The sequence below is a fragment of the Parasteatoda tepidariorum genome, chromosome 4, assembly GCF_982258835.1.
Source record: "Parasteatoda tepidariorum strain Cologne lab strain chromosome 4, Ptep-v5.0, whole genome shotgun sequence".
NCBI classification, from domain to species: Eukaryota; Metazoa; Arthropoda; class Arachnida; order Araneae; family Theridiidae; genus Parasteatoda; species Parasteatoda tepidariorum.
The window spans coordinates 30320651-30335881 of NC_141758.1; the positions used below are offsets into that span (position 1 = coordinate 30320651).

The following is a 15231-nucleotide window of genomic DNA, read 5'->3' on the forward strand; positions in this document are numbered from 1 at the left end:
TTGATTCATTCAAATTTATTCCACAGCAAAGCTTCTTTAAGTTGAAGATGGAAACATACTGCAATTTTGTTCTATGATGCCAGTTGTTAACTTCTGAAGTTTTTATTAAAATATTTTCATTCTAAGAAGATTGCAGGTGATAAGAACATTGTTGTGAGGGAATGACGCGAAACACTGGGGACAGAGTTTAAAATAGTGCTGTATTAATATTTTTTATCAGAAATTAAATTTAAAATTGATTTTCTGAATTCTATATTTCAGTATTCTGAAATAAAAAACACGAATTTGTAAAAAAAAAAAAAAAAAAATTATCTCAGAAAAATTTTTTTTCTTTTTTTAAATCAGCAGTGGGGACAAGTGAGGGAATGACATATTGGTATATTTTAATTACCTAAAATAAATAAAAAATAGAAATTGATAATTTTATTTTTATTCTTCTGTTAGCTTGCATTCTGAAGGACACTTTCCCTGAATTTCTTTTTTTCGTAAGCTGTAAAACAAACATAAAATATACTGGGGACATGAAAGTGACTGTTTTTGTGAGAATGACCCATATATAAATATGCCTGCAGTGAATAAAATTGCTAAGAGGGGTACTGATTAAAAATTAGAATTTTAATAAAATAAATTAAAAAGTGTAAATTTTTATAGCATATTTCTTTTTAGATTACCAGAGATGCCAACTAGTTTCGGTTTGCAAAAAAACTATTTTCTAGTAATATTGAAATTAAAGTTATTTTTAGTAAGTTTAGTTTATCATTTAATTTAGTAAGTTTAATTTACTTTTTCATTTTTTGTAACATATGTCTTATTGAAAATATAATAAATGCAACATTGTTATTGTAATCACGTGGTAACGCTTTTAAATAATGGGAGTAATTATCCTATTTCCATAAGTTTTGCTCTTCAATTCGATACTAATTTATTCAAATTTTGCAGAAAGCAGGGCATGTTTACTATTGAAAGCGAACTCCGCGAATGATTTTCCTTAAAAACTTTCGCGCCGACTGTCACAAATACGTGCCAGCATGAAACCGTATCAACCAGGGTAAAAAGATAAAACTGGTCATCAAGGTAATTCTTTAGCAGTTTATTTGTGGGCGGAGTTATAATTGTTTGATTTATTTAATTCATCATTACTTTGTTCAAAATAAAACTATTTAGTTATACTTTGAATTAACATTGATTATATATATGATTAAACTTATAATAATTGAAGTAAAAGCAAAGTAAGTCTGTCAAATTAGCAACGACTACATTCAAGTTACCGTTTTTTATTTAATTACATCCTGATTCTGATTTTGAACGAATGCTTTTCCGAATCACCCGTCTTCAAGGGGTTAAATATGAACAACTTGAAATGTAAGTTATAGTAGTATTGAAAAAAAATTGGTAATTAATAAATAAAAATGAATAAAATTTCGACCACTTTTTTTATTTTTAGTCTACTGTGGTGTCCTGCATATCTTGTGTAAGAAACACGAAGCTACCACAACGACTGCTTGTATTCAAAATGTTTTTACCTCATTGTTGTAATTTCATGATGAATGGGATAGGGGCCGCTGCGCGGCCCAGGTGCCCAGTTGTTTTTAAATAAAGTAAAAGAAACACGACTTTACGTTAAATGGTTCCTACAAATTACATTATTTGTTTGCAATGGAAAAAAATAATATAAATTATTTTTCCATTTCAAACATACACATAAGCGTATCGCAGTTTAAACTCGAGTGTATTTTTATTTTTTTAACCACTTACTTGGCAGGTGAGAGTTGGGAACTCATAATATTTCTTCACATTAAATTTAAAAAGAGCCTGGTTCGATATTTATTATTAAATTGCATTAAAACTGTAACTTGTAAAGTAATGCCAAATGCGGATTTGAAAGCAGCAATGAAAAAATATTCAAAAATTTTGTTTAGAAAATTATTACATTCGAAAATAAGGTAAAAAAATTAATTCATTATGGCGTTAGTAAAGGTACCTTTCGCATGTTTGAAAATGATACGTGTTTCTTCGCGGACAAAACGTTCAGACAGACGAAATTATAAATAGTTGTGCTTATATAATTGAATAAATTTTTAATGGTTGGGAAACCTGCTCAAAAGCGATACGCGAGAACAGAAGAATATTTTATATCTAAATGAATACTTTTCAACACTTTTCCTGAACCAAGAATAAGTCCTTTTTAGTACTAATTACTACCATAATTAAAAAAAAAATTCGAACCTTTTCAATTAAATAGACTATATTCAGGAATAAATATTATTTTTTATCTTAGCACCCACCAGCAAAAACAAGTGCTAGCGAGATCTATCTAATACATTTGATCTCTTTTGATTTTCAATCGCAGATTATAAGCTCGATTAAAATTCTTTATAAAATATTTTTTTATTTTCTGAAACGGTAGCTTCTGAAATCTAAAATATTTCATGATGAATATCATTTATCTGTCCACGTGTATCACGAAAATGGAATGCTGCAGTGAACGAAGCTGATGCTCTCCAGTAAGTGCGAAATATATGTTCTTCACTTCTGTTGATTTTTTTTTCTTTTCTTTTTTAGAAAAAAACTAGCAAATCCTTCGAAATAAACATTTCGAACCAATAAAATGTCTAGATCACAAACTTTGTGTCTGGCAGCTTACTTTGAGGGTCTATGCCTAAATTGTCACTGCTGTCCCCAATCCTATTTAAATTAAATGATATAATAAAAAATATAAATAATTGTATACATAGTGTGCGAAAAAAGCTTTGCCGTTTTTTTGTTTAGATCATTTGAATAGTATACTATATATTTTCAAACTGACACGCCATTTAAATAAAATTAAATGCAAGAATGCCACAGGCTACACAAAATTTAAAAACTGGCAGTTTATAAATTGCAAAAATGTATTAAAAGTGATAAAAATTAGTTAATCTAATGACTAATTCTTTTCAGTTTGCTGTTGCATGGATATTCAAGGACTAATCAAAAGAAACTGGATACTTGAGCCATGTATGCCTGCCTTGAATTTCCATTCATTCTGCCCATAATCAGAGATGCCCACTTACTCCGGACATTATATAAATATTTTCGAGTGGTAGTATTGTATTGTATAATTCTTTGTTTAATAAAATCGATAGTATTTTTATTCACCACTAATTCTAAGTCATATGCTACTCTTAAACTGTAATATTTAGTGCGAACCGATTTGTTTTTTCTCCGTAAATCTAATATTATTCAAATGCCCTAAGTAATACAAAAGCTGTTTCTTTTTTCTTTTCTTTAGATTTTGTATTTTTTTAAAATTTTATATATTTTTTTTAAATTTCTCCTCTTTTTTGTTTCTAGTTTCTTTTTTGTTTCTATTTTCTTTTTCTTCTCCTTTTTCTATCTGTCTTGTCTTCGAACCTTTACCATTAACCGAAAAATTCCCCTTTAGGGACATAGGCGCAGTGTTAAATGTTAGTGTGTGTGCAAGTCATAGTGTTTTTGAATAATTAAAGAGATAATAAATGAATAAAATTTCTGCCACTTTTCACATCTCAGTCGCCCGTGGCTTTGCCTCTGGATATCTTGCGTAAGGAACACGACTTCTGGAGGAGAAATGGTTCCCATGAATTAATAATAATTGTTTGCAATGTTAAAATTCATATCGATAATTTTTTAAATTACAATCCATATCTTAAACGTAAATAAATTATCTCCTTCTTCCAACCAACCACTTTCTACGCAGTAAAAAGGTGGGAACTCTTAGTAGTCACTCAAATTAAAATTTGAAAAAAAAAATCTGCATATTATTAAATTGCATTAAAACTGCAGCTTATAGAGTGAAACCGACATCGAATTTGAAAACAACGACGAGGAAATTTTCATTATTACGTTCAGAAACCAAATGCATTAGAAAATTTTTAAAAAAAACAAAATTTGTGTAGTTCATTATTAAGTGAATAAAGGCTTCTTTTGCATATATGAAAATGATACGTGCTTTTTCACGCGCAGTACATTCAGACCTACTTGTAATTATATATTGTTTTGTTTATAATTTTAACCACTTTTTAATTGTTGAGCAGCCTATCCAAGAACGACAGAAGAACAGAAAAATTTTCATATCTAAAAGAGGAATACTTATCAACCTTTCTTCTGAACTGGCAAGAAGCCCTTATATTGTTAATTATCATCACAGCATAAAGAAAATAAATTTATCGAAGAAAATCAATGAATTATTCTCTTTTCTTTCTCAGTACCCACCAGCCAAATTTAATGCTAGAAGATACGTTTAATAACCATTAAAGAACTTGGGTTCTACCGAGTAACATGTACCAAATTTAAACGTTAATTACATAGATTCTATTTTCTGAACCGGTAGTTTCGAAATTTCGAACAGCCTCTGTGAATATTATTTACTTTACATCTCTCAAGTAAAAGGAAGCTGAATATTTTATTTTCTTCAATTAAAATTACATTCCTTAAAATGATGTAATAATTTATGTACTTAAAAAATCAAAAAATTTTAAATCGTATTCACAAAAATAATAATAAATTATAAATAATTATTTGAAACTATTTTTTGCATCGATACTTGGATAAAAAAAATTTATAACTGTGTGCAACATGTTTCGATGTGCTTGAAAATTTCACGAGATATTGCGAAGAACGCAGAAATTAAAATAAAAATTAAGGGAACTAAACTTTTGATACCTCGCCTGATCATATGGCCAATTGTAATCATTTCGGCAGAATTCGAATTTGTTGAAAAAACAATTATTAAAAAAATGTGCTGCTATACAAGTGATTTTGTTTATTAAAACAATATCTGCTGCTCGCTAATTAACTAGTATAAATAATTCACGCAATTAATGAATAAGTATTTAAGTTTCGGCCCTTGAATCTGCGGTGGAAAATGGAATCGAATAATAGTTCGAAATAATGGAAAAAAATAAAAAGCGGTAGCTTAAATTTGACATGCTTATTTTTTATAATTTAATAGTTTTGTTTTTGCTTTTACTTTAATTCTAAGCTATCTTATTAATGATCGTTCTTTCGTTCGTTCGCTGTAGTGAAACTTGAGGTCTGAGACCTTACAGCCATTTTCCCATTCATCCTGAAATTAGACTAAGAAACATACATGACAAAAATAAAGTTTGGGGAGTAAAATGCAGTCCCTTTGAGAAAAAAAATGGTACTTTGCCATTATTAGGTAATAATAAAATTACAAGTAATAAAAAGTACATGAAAAAAAGTAAAATTAAAGTACAATTAAAAGTAAAATTAAAGTAAAGGTAAAATAATGGGAAAATTAACACTAATATTTACAGTTTAAGAGTGCATACAAAAGGGGGGCGAGATAAAGGAATGTGAGGATGTGTGTATATGTGTAAGTAAGTCTGGCTCTGTCAAAGCAGAGACCCGGCCGTCCTGGTAATTACCACTCGTTCCGAGTTGCTCTCTACACTTAAGTTAGAGAGATAAGCTTACCCCTGATTAAACCCCGAGGGGTTGCTCTTTCACAGGGATAAGCTGAATGTGCGTGTTTGCATCCTCTTTGAGATTTATGCAGTTGAAAATGTCATTAAAATGTGAGGTATCGTAGGTGGCGACTTCAGTAAAGAAGTTTCTGTTTAATTTGTTGAAATGATAAAACCATTTCAAACAGAGCTGCCAACTTCAACGCTTTTTGTAAAAAAAATATATACTAGTGATTGCTATGTTTGTGATTTAATGTATAATTTTTTATGCACATAAATTTTTCATCCAGACCACTATACATAAATGATTTGAAAATTCATATACAACACCACTTCGTTCGAATTCTTCCGTTAAAAATATATACCTTCCTAATGTGCAATATATATATATATATATATATATATATATATATATATATATAGTATGCTTTTTCCTGAACCTGGTAAACATGCTGAATCTCCTGAGAACTGACACCCCATTAGCCTTCTTCCAATGCTTTAAAAAAATTTCAAAAAAAAAAAAGAAGTAAAAAACGTTATTCAACACCGACTTGATGATTCAGTAAAGATTTCATATCCACAAAGCATTTCCAAACAACAACACGGCTTCTGCACACACCAGACTACATTCTGAGATGCCAACTTCCGGACACGTAAAAATAGTTAAAAATAACGGTACATAACCACAAGTAAATGTTGCAATCTTTTTACTATTTTTGCTGGCTTTTTTAAACGTGTGGCAAGACGCAAAATCTATAAAGTGGTGGATTATATAAACCTAAGAATTATTTAGAAGTAGTGGTGGGTAAAAATCTATTTAATTAAATTTATGAAACAAAAAATCGCAATTGATAAACTACCACTTCAAAATATGTATTTGCTGTCCGGACCAAGCTCAGGCATCTCTGTATATTTAATTCTGGAATAAATCAGTGTTATAGCTTACAATCCTATGTAAATGATAAATATCAATAAAACGAATTTTTTTTTTTTAGCTTTCGATATCTTATTTTCAATTCTCGATTATATTCGAGTGTGAGAAATTATAGTAGCATAAAATACAACGCCGCTCGAATTATCTTGAGTGTGCACAGTTTGGCTTGTTTAGTGCGCTCGAATTAACCCGTTTTGTCCCCAATTTATATATTGAAATGATACAAAAAGTGGTTTTAGGGAAAAAGTGGTAAAATATAATATCGAAACTAATTGTTTTTTTTTTTTACAGTTAGGGCATTCAAAAAGTCTTCGATAGATCAAAAAGTACTTGTTCCTTATAATTCTAGATCTAATCAGAAATAACTATATCATTGTGGTATCTGAGAATCTTTTAATTCACCCAGATAAATGAAAATGCTGAAAAAGTTTCCCACCACAATGAATGTATATGAAAAAAGGAACTGCCCTAAATATATGACGCTGGGAGTTAACCGGTTAACTCGAGTGCACAAGTTAAGGGGAAAAGGCTAGCTTACCTCAAGCTAATATTCCTGATCAGCTTTATTTTCTAATCTATGCTAATTTCCCCATGAAAAAAATGTAAACAAAAAACAAGAGGATACCCTAAACGACACTGCTCTGTATGGCAGTGACACCGTAGTTATTACAAAATCAATCAGTTGATTGACACGCACTTGATTTATTTCAGAAAAAAAATTAAAGACATCGCTGTATGGTGCTTTAAGTGGAAGACAAACCTATACCCTGATAAACTCTTAAATTCAAAAAAAAAAAAAAATTACTTTAGTTTACTACCATTGAGAAAAACATTTCGCATAAATTCAAATGTTGAGATTATGTCTTTAGCCTCCAACCAAATGCATATAAAATTTTTCAAATGAAGATGTTTTACGCAGAATATCACAACTTTAAAAAAATAAACTTTTTCCAACCATTTGAATAAAACAGTCGATATTCAGAAATTTCTCTTTTTTTTTCTTTTTCAGTATCCACCAGCCAAATGTAGTGCTAATAGATGCCTTCTTTAAAAATTTAACATTAGGTTGAATGGTGATTGTTACTTAAAACATAATTAAAATTTATATTAAATATATTTTATTTTCTGAAACAGTAGCTTCTAATATTTGAACTACCTCTTTTCTATCTCACCATTTGTCACGTTTGGTACTGGAATTATTCTTGTTTATACGTTGTAACTCTTGTTAAAAGTTACATTGCAGTAAACCCTGTTTAACAGAGTTGTTTAACACAAGCAATATAAATACTGCTGGATAACACTAAGAAGAGAATTAATAGCTTCTCATGAATTATTCTAATTTATTTGTAGCATCTCATATCAAAAAATTGCATTGCAGTAAACTCTGTTTAAGATAAACGATGCTGTTTAACACAATTAAAAAAATGTATAATATTTCGTGAATCACACTTTGTTTGTAACTCATATTAAACAAATGATTACTAAATCTGTTTAAGACGAATATAATCCGGCGAAAATTTTGAAAAATTACGAACCACAATTTGGATAACATTTTTATACTAATAATGAGAACTACGATTACAATTGAATTTGAACTGAGAGTACGCCATAAAGAAACTACACCCTTAACATTCTATTTAAGAAAAAATCCATCAGCTTTATAAATGTTAGCCTATGTTAGAAAAAATTTCATAATCTAAAAGAAGAATACTTATCAACCTTTCTTTTAACTTACAAGAAGACCTTTATATTAATAATTACTATCAAAACTCTCAAAGAAAATAAAATTATTGATGTATATCAATAAATTAGACTTAATTGCATTGAATTTTACTCATTTCTTTCTCAGTACCAACCAACCAATTTTATTGCTAGAAGATACTTTAATTAAGCATGAAGAACATTTACTCCATTAGTTAACGTGCGACATATTTAAAATTTTTTATTAAATAGATTCTATTTTCTGAAACGGTAGTTTCGAAATATTGAACAACCTCAGTGATTATTATTTATTTTTCAACATCTCTCAAGTAAAAGGAGGCTGAATATATTATTTATTTAAAATTACATTCCTCAAATGATTTAATAATTTATATATCTTAATATTCAAATATTTTTAAAACGTATTCACAAAAATAATAATAAATTATAAATAATTATTCAAAGCTGTTTTTTGCATAGATACTTGGAAAAACGAATTCTATGACTGTGTGCAAAATATTTCGATAAGCTTGAAAATTTCTCGAGATATTGCAAACCCGCAAAAAGTAACATCAAAATTAAGAGAACTAAACTTTTGATCGCTCGCCTGACCATATCATCTATTTGTAACCATTTCGACAGAATTTGAACTTGTCGTGAAAAGTTTTTTCTAGAAAACTTGTACTGTTATATGAGTGATTTTGTTTCTTGAAATGCTCTCTGTTGCATTAATTAACTAATGCAATTAAGAGTTTTAATTTTTTTGCTTCGAAAATGAGATACAAACGAGATAAAGTTAAAAGAAACACTTTATACAATAAATGCCAAGAATGATTCATTATTTATAACAAGATTAGATTTATTTTAAAATAGTATGCATATCTAGGTATGCCACGGGTGACTAAAATTGCAAAAAGTGGAGATGATTAAAAATTAGAATTTTAATAAAAGAGATTAAAATGTGTATTTTTATGACATACTTTATTTAAATTACCAGAGATACCAACTTGCTTCGCTTAGTAAAAACATATTTTCTTGTAATATCGAAATTAAAGTTTTTTTTTCCTTCATTTTTTGTAATTTGACTTATTAAAAATATCATAAGAAATGCAACATTATTATTGTTATCACGTGGTGACGCTTTGGAAGAGTGGAAGTAATTATCCTACTTCTATAACTTTCCTATTTCTATAACAGTTCGCAACCAATTTATTAAAATTTTGCAGAAAGCAGGACAGTTTTTATTTCTAGTGCACTTTCGAAAGTGAATTTCGTGAATTATTTTCTTTTAAATATGAACAGCTTGAAATGTAAGTCATAGAATCATAAATAAAGAGTAATAAATAAATAAAAATAAATAAATTTTCTACCACTTTTTACATTTTTCGTAGCCTGTGGTGACACGCATATCTTACGTAAGGAACATTACTTTACATTAAATGGTTTCTATGAATTATATAACAATATTTTTTTGTAATGGAAAAAAATAATATAGATTATTTTTCCATTGCAAACAAACATAACGTATCGCATCATAAACTTAAACGTGTTATTATTTTCGTCTTACCATTTACTACGTAGAAGAGAGTTGTGAACTTTCAATGTTTACTCACATTACATTTTAAAAAATCCCGGTTGGATATTTAAAATTAAATTACATTAAAACTGTTGTGGCGTTGCGGTCTGAAATGCTAAGTCCGAACTACGAATCTCTGACGTTGAACTACGTCGTTTGCAGCCGATAATTGACGTAAACCTCATACCTGAATGGAGATATGCGTGAAGGGCGAAATCAGCAAAACGCGCACAGTATGTTTTGGATATAACTTGGCCGCCTCCCCACAAATTGCTCTCTCTCCCCGTCGGTTCTAGCTAGCAGTCCGGCATGTTCTCGCCGGTTACCTTTTCGCAGTTTTTTTCTATGCTGCTTCAATGTTAAAGTGGTTAAGTTTTATATATGTTAGAATGTTTTAGTTAAATTTACAAGTTTCCAAAATGTTAATAAAGATAGTTATTTATTTAAACTTAGTGTTATTTATGAAGAAACCTATAACTGTACCGTTACCCTTCAAACTTTGGCAAGGCTGTGATCTTTTAATTGAATTTTGGTAACGGTTACCCAGGTTCAAAAATAGACAAATAACTAATGAATTACATGAAACATTTAACAATAAAAATTGAATTTTATTATAACTATAAATTCTCAACAAACACAACCCCGATCATCTCCAGATGCCTTCATGTGCACTAAAATTTCCAATTTATACATTTTTAAATTTCCAAGTGGTTATACTCAAGATAAAACCTTTCAATAAAAAGCACTCTTAAATTTCATATGCATAACATTCAACTAATTCTCATTAAAAGAGACATTTACGAAATAAAAATACTAGCTCATTCTAAATTTACAAAAACATTTAAACTTTAGGTCATTATATTCCTACAACAGATAATTAAAATTAAATAGCCAAGGCTCATCTTAAATTAGGTATCTTAATAGAAATAATTTAAAATACGGAATAAAATGCTCTTCTAAAAAGTTACTAAAAAGGTAAGAAATTAGAGTTTATAAATACACAAGGAACTGGCAGATCACCTTCTGGAACGCCCTCCTGGTTTGCTTGATTTGATTTATTGATTTATTGGAATTACATACATTTGCTGACTTGTGTGCTCAATATAGGCTTATAAGTCATTGTCAAGTAGAAAATACAGATAGAACAATTCAGAGAAAGACATCACAAAGAATACATCCAGGGTTACGGCGGGATTCGAACCCGCTACCTCCACGCTTAACAGAGCGTTTGGACCGGCGATACCGCTCGGCCAGGGAGGCCCCTCCTGGTTTGCAGCTAGACTTGTGGACTAGGAGAACTTCGACTTTATGACCGCCATTCAGTTCTTTATAAACATTCGATTTTCTGCCGAAGAATGCTCAATTCTTGCCAACTGTCTTGAACTTAGCGATATTCAGTCTATCACCTCCCGTCAACTATTCGGAGGCTTCAGATCAACTTTCTTCCAGACAACAGCTCATCCGACCAATGTTGCGTATTTAGTCGCGGCATCCAGAGACTCTATTCAAACATCAACCTTTCAGCCCAGATCAACTCACTCCGAGACTCCAGCTATATCTAAACTCATTCTCGATGATACCGGCTCAGAACACACTTCTAGCAGCCATGATAGATCCAGTCAGCGGTGATGTTTCTACCCAACATTCCAACGGGCACGATCCGCACTCCCGTCGTACTGCTTTTTCAGCCACTCTTCACGCCTCTTATACTTTTTTCATCAAGGCGAAATAATCCATACTGACCTGTTTACTCGTTCAAAAGTCATCCCGCATCCAGTGGACGTCAGAACAAAACAAAAAAGATCCACAAGAAAAACCAGCTACAAACCCATTAATACGCCATAAAAGCGATAATCCAAACCTCCTTAAATGTTAATACAATTTATATCCACAATCTACCCCAAAAATCCCATTTTAAAAGGATCAATAACAATTTCTCATGAAATAGCATAATTTTGATTGCATTTAAATTTTATCATAGTGGTGCCATCTATTGAAAAATAACCCTTCTTTAAAAAGTATTGATACAAAAAAAAAAAAAAAACTCCAATAAATTCCTATTTATTACATAACCCGTTCTCGGAAACATTTTCATGTGGAACGCTTTCCTAGAGTTAGATTTCTTTTTAGAGTTTAAGTGGGGACTCTAACAAAGATACCAAACAACCCCACACTGTAGCTTATAGAGCAGGGGTTTCCAACTTACATAAGGCCGGGGGTCGCAATTATAAAGAACCAGTCAAATGACTGGCTGCAACTCTTTATCAAAATTTTATATAGGACTCTTTTCTGTTTGAAGGAACATTAAATATTACTGTCAGATTTTTATCAAATTGTACAAAACCAAACGTATTGAATCACAAATTAAAATTAGAAGTATATTATTAAGCAACATGCACGATTATTTTTGTATTTGAATAAATATTTTCTTGGTTGCAGAACCAGAGAAATAAATTTTTTTGCGCTGTTGGTATTATAAATTTCACAGAAACAACAAAATTAGGTTTGTTTAACGAAAGAAATGTATTTTAAACCCTAACAAATTTTTTACTAAAATTATCCATAAAAAAATGACAACTAATATATTCAGTTCAAGGGCCACAAAAAAAGGCTTCGGGAGCCGGATGCGGTCCTCGAGCCGCCAGTTGGTAACCACTGTTGTAGAGTAATACCAATTGAGGATTTGAAATCAGCAACGCAAAAATATCCAAAAATTTCGTACTGAAAACTAATACATTAGAAAATTAAAAAAATTGTAATTCATTATGGCGTGAGTAAATGCACCTTTTGCATGTTTGAAAATGGTACGAGTTTCTTCGCGGACAGAACTTTCAGACAGACCAAATTATAAATAGTTGTGTTTATATAATTGAATCACTTTTTAATTGTTGGCAAACCTGTTCAAAAGCGATACGCGAGAACCGAAGAAATTTTTCGATCTAAATGAATACTTTTCAGCACTCTTTCTGAACCTATAATAAATCCTTTTTAGTACTAATTCTTATCAAAATTAAAAAAAGGAAAAAATACTTTTTTGAAACTTTCCAATGAAATAGACTATATTTAGGAATATTTATTCTTTCCGATCTTAGCATCCACCCGCCAAAATTATTGCCAGCAGATTCGATTAATATATCTGTCAAAAATTATATTTGACATTGACTTGCTTTTGTTTAAAAATTTTGTTATAAAATATATATTTTATTTTCTGAAACGGTAGTTTATAAAATCTAAAATTATTCATTATGAATATTATTTATCTGTCCACGTGTGTCACGAAAATGGAATGAGGCTGATATGCTCTCCAGTAAGTGTGAAATTTAAGTTCTTCAGGGAAGCTAACTGCTCAGCTTTCTGATGTAGTTTTAATTAAGTAGTGGCAAGTTTTTTGGTTAAACTCGTTAGAGAATAATCGTTACGCCTACTTTTTAGTAACGTAACCAATATAGACGCTTTAACGTTGCATCTTGTATGACACTTATAATTTTTGATATTTAGTGGTGAAAAATATTACTTAAAAGGAAAATTACTAAACTAAAAGTAACTTAAATTTCGCTACCACTAAAAAATACTACTCCACAAAGCGGAGCAAGTTGGCATCTCTGTGTTCATCACTTCTGTTGATTTTGCTTTTTTCTTCTTTTTTTTAGAAAAAAAATCTACCAAATCCTTCGAAATAAAAATTTCGAAAGCATTAAATTGTCTAGATCACAAACTTTGTGTCTGGCAGTTTACTTTGAGGGTCTATGCCTAAATTGTCACTGCTGTCCCCTATCCCATTTAAATTAAATGATATAGTTAAAATATTATAAATAATTTTATAAATAGTGTACGTAAAAAGCAATGCCGTTTTTTGTTTAGATCATTTGAAATGTATAGTATATATTTTCAAACTAACACGCCACTTAAATGAAATTAAATGCAAGAATGCCACGGGCGACAAAAAATTTAAAATCTGGTCATTTATAAAATGCAAAAATGCATTAAAAATGATTAAAATTAGTGAATCTCATGACTAATTTTTTTTTCAGTTTGCTGTTGCATGGGAATTCAAGGACTTCACTAATCAAAAGAAGCTGGATACTTGAGCCAAACATGACTCAAGTCAATTCATGCCTGCTTTGAACTCCCTTCATTCTGCCTATAATCAGAGATGTCAACTTAGTCCGGACACTATATAATTATTTTCAAATGGTAGTCTTTTATTGTATAATTCTTTGTTAGTAGAAGTCGATAGTAGTTTTGCTCACCATTAATTCTAAGTCATATGCAACTCTTAAACTGTATTGCTTAGTGAGAATCGTTTTGTTTTTCTCTCAAGATTTAATATTTGATTTCCAAAAGACGAGTCAGAGAAATGGTGTAGTCTATTCCAGTATTAGTTATTGATTTTGATTATTTGCGAAACTGTACTTCCTAGTTCTATCTCATTCATATCCGCTATTTGTAAATATTATATTATACATATAATTCGGAATTTTCTTTTTCCTCGTATATAATTCACATTATTAAACTTTCAACTCAGACTTAATTCATTCGTTGCCTATGGTGAAATACTTAGTTGAAGAGGCAGGTGTCGTAAGGCAGACACCTCGATATTTACAGTTACATTAAAGCATTATAACGATAATGTCGTGTGGAGTCATTTAACACCAGATATACGGACGTTACTTATATACCTATCTCAACGAACACGCATCAATTCGACGCATGAACTCATTCATATAACAGCACTTTCCTAATGCTAAAGCTGACCTTTTTCAATGTATTTTTTCTAAGAAACTGTTATATCGCTTTGAAAGTTTTTGGGAATATTTGAGATTCTATCAGCTGTATGATGAGCTAGTGTTCTAGCAGGAATAAATTTTGAGTCACGAAAGAATTTTACTCAAAAATGAAGAAACTTCTTTAAAAATTAAAAGCTCTCAGTTTATAAGTTTTTTTAAAAAATTTCTTTCATATGGTATTGTATCAAGGTAAACACGTATATGTAAATATTGTGAGGAGAAAAAAAGCTGAAGCGATATCTTGTTTTGATGCTGAGAAAAGGTATATCGAAATATGTCAGTTTTAGCATTAATGGTATATGCCCTACCGACTTCCCTTAATAACTTTTGATCTAATGACCGGGTCTTTACGTTTTAGAACTCGTTCTTAATTATTTGAAGGTGTAGTGTTAAATATAAAATTAGCGGAGATGATATTTGAATTTCTGATCTTACCTCTGATACCCAAAATATAGGCGGTAACCACAATCTTGGAAATAAAGTCCCAATAGTTTTAGGAGAGCTGTTTAAAGTTTGTACCCCTTAATGCTAAGTTTACTTTTTGATTATTTCACTCTCTAGAACTTTTTAAAGGACTTTAAATTTTTTTCCATTCAATTATGAAACTCGTTTACGTTTCGTTTAATATTCGTTTTCGTTTTAGTAAATAATAAGCATTTTTTATTATTTTATTTAAAAATAAAAAATAAATAAATAATAAATAACAATTAATAATTAAATAATGAATACATAAATAAATAAAAATAAAAAATAATAAATAAATTTTATTATGAAAAATTTTGAATT

At 30.0% G+C, this 15231-nt stretch overlaps 1 protein-coding gene across 1 annotated transcript in view; it reads left to right on the plus strand.

Moving 5' to 3' along the window:
• Nucleotides 1-2408: 2408 nt before the first annotated feature.
• The window catches only part of LOC122271459 (uncharacterized), a 120235-nt gene continuing 107412 nt past the window's right edge, over nucleotides 2409-15231 (plus strand). The window contains exon 1 of the mRNA XM_087160871.1: nucleotides 2409-2508. The gene's annotated coding sequence lies outside the window, so the exon portion shown is untranslated. The remainder of the gene's footprint in view (nucleotides 2509-15231) is intronic.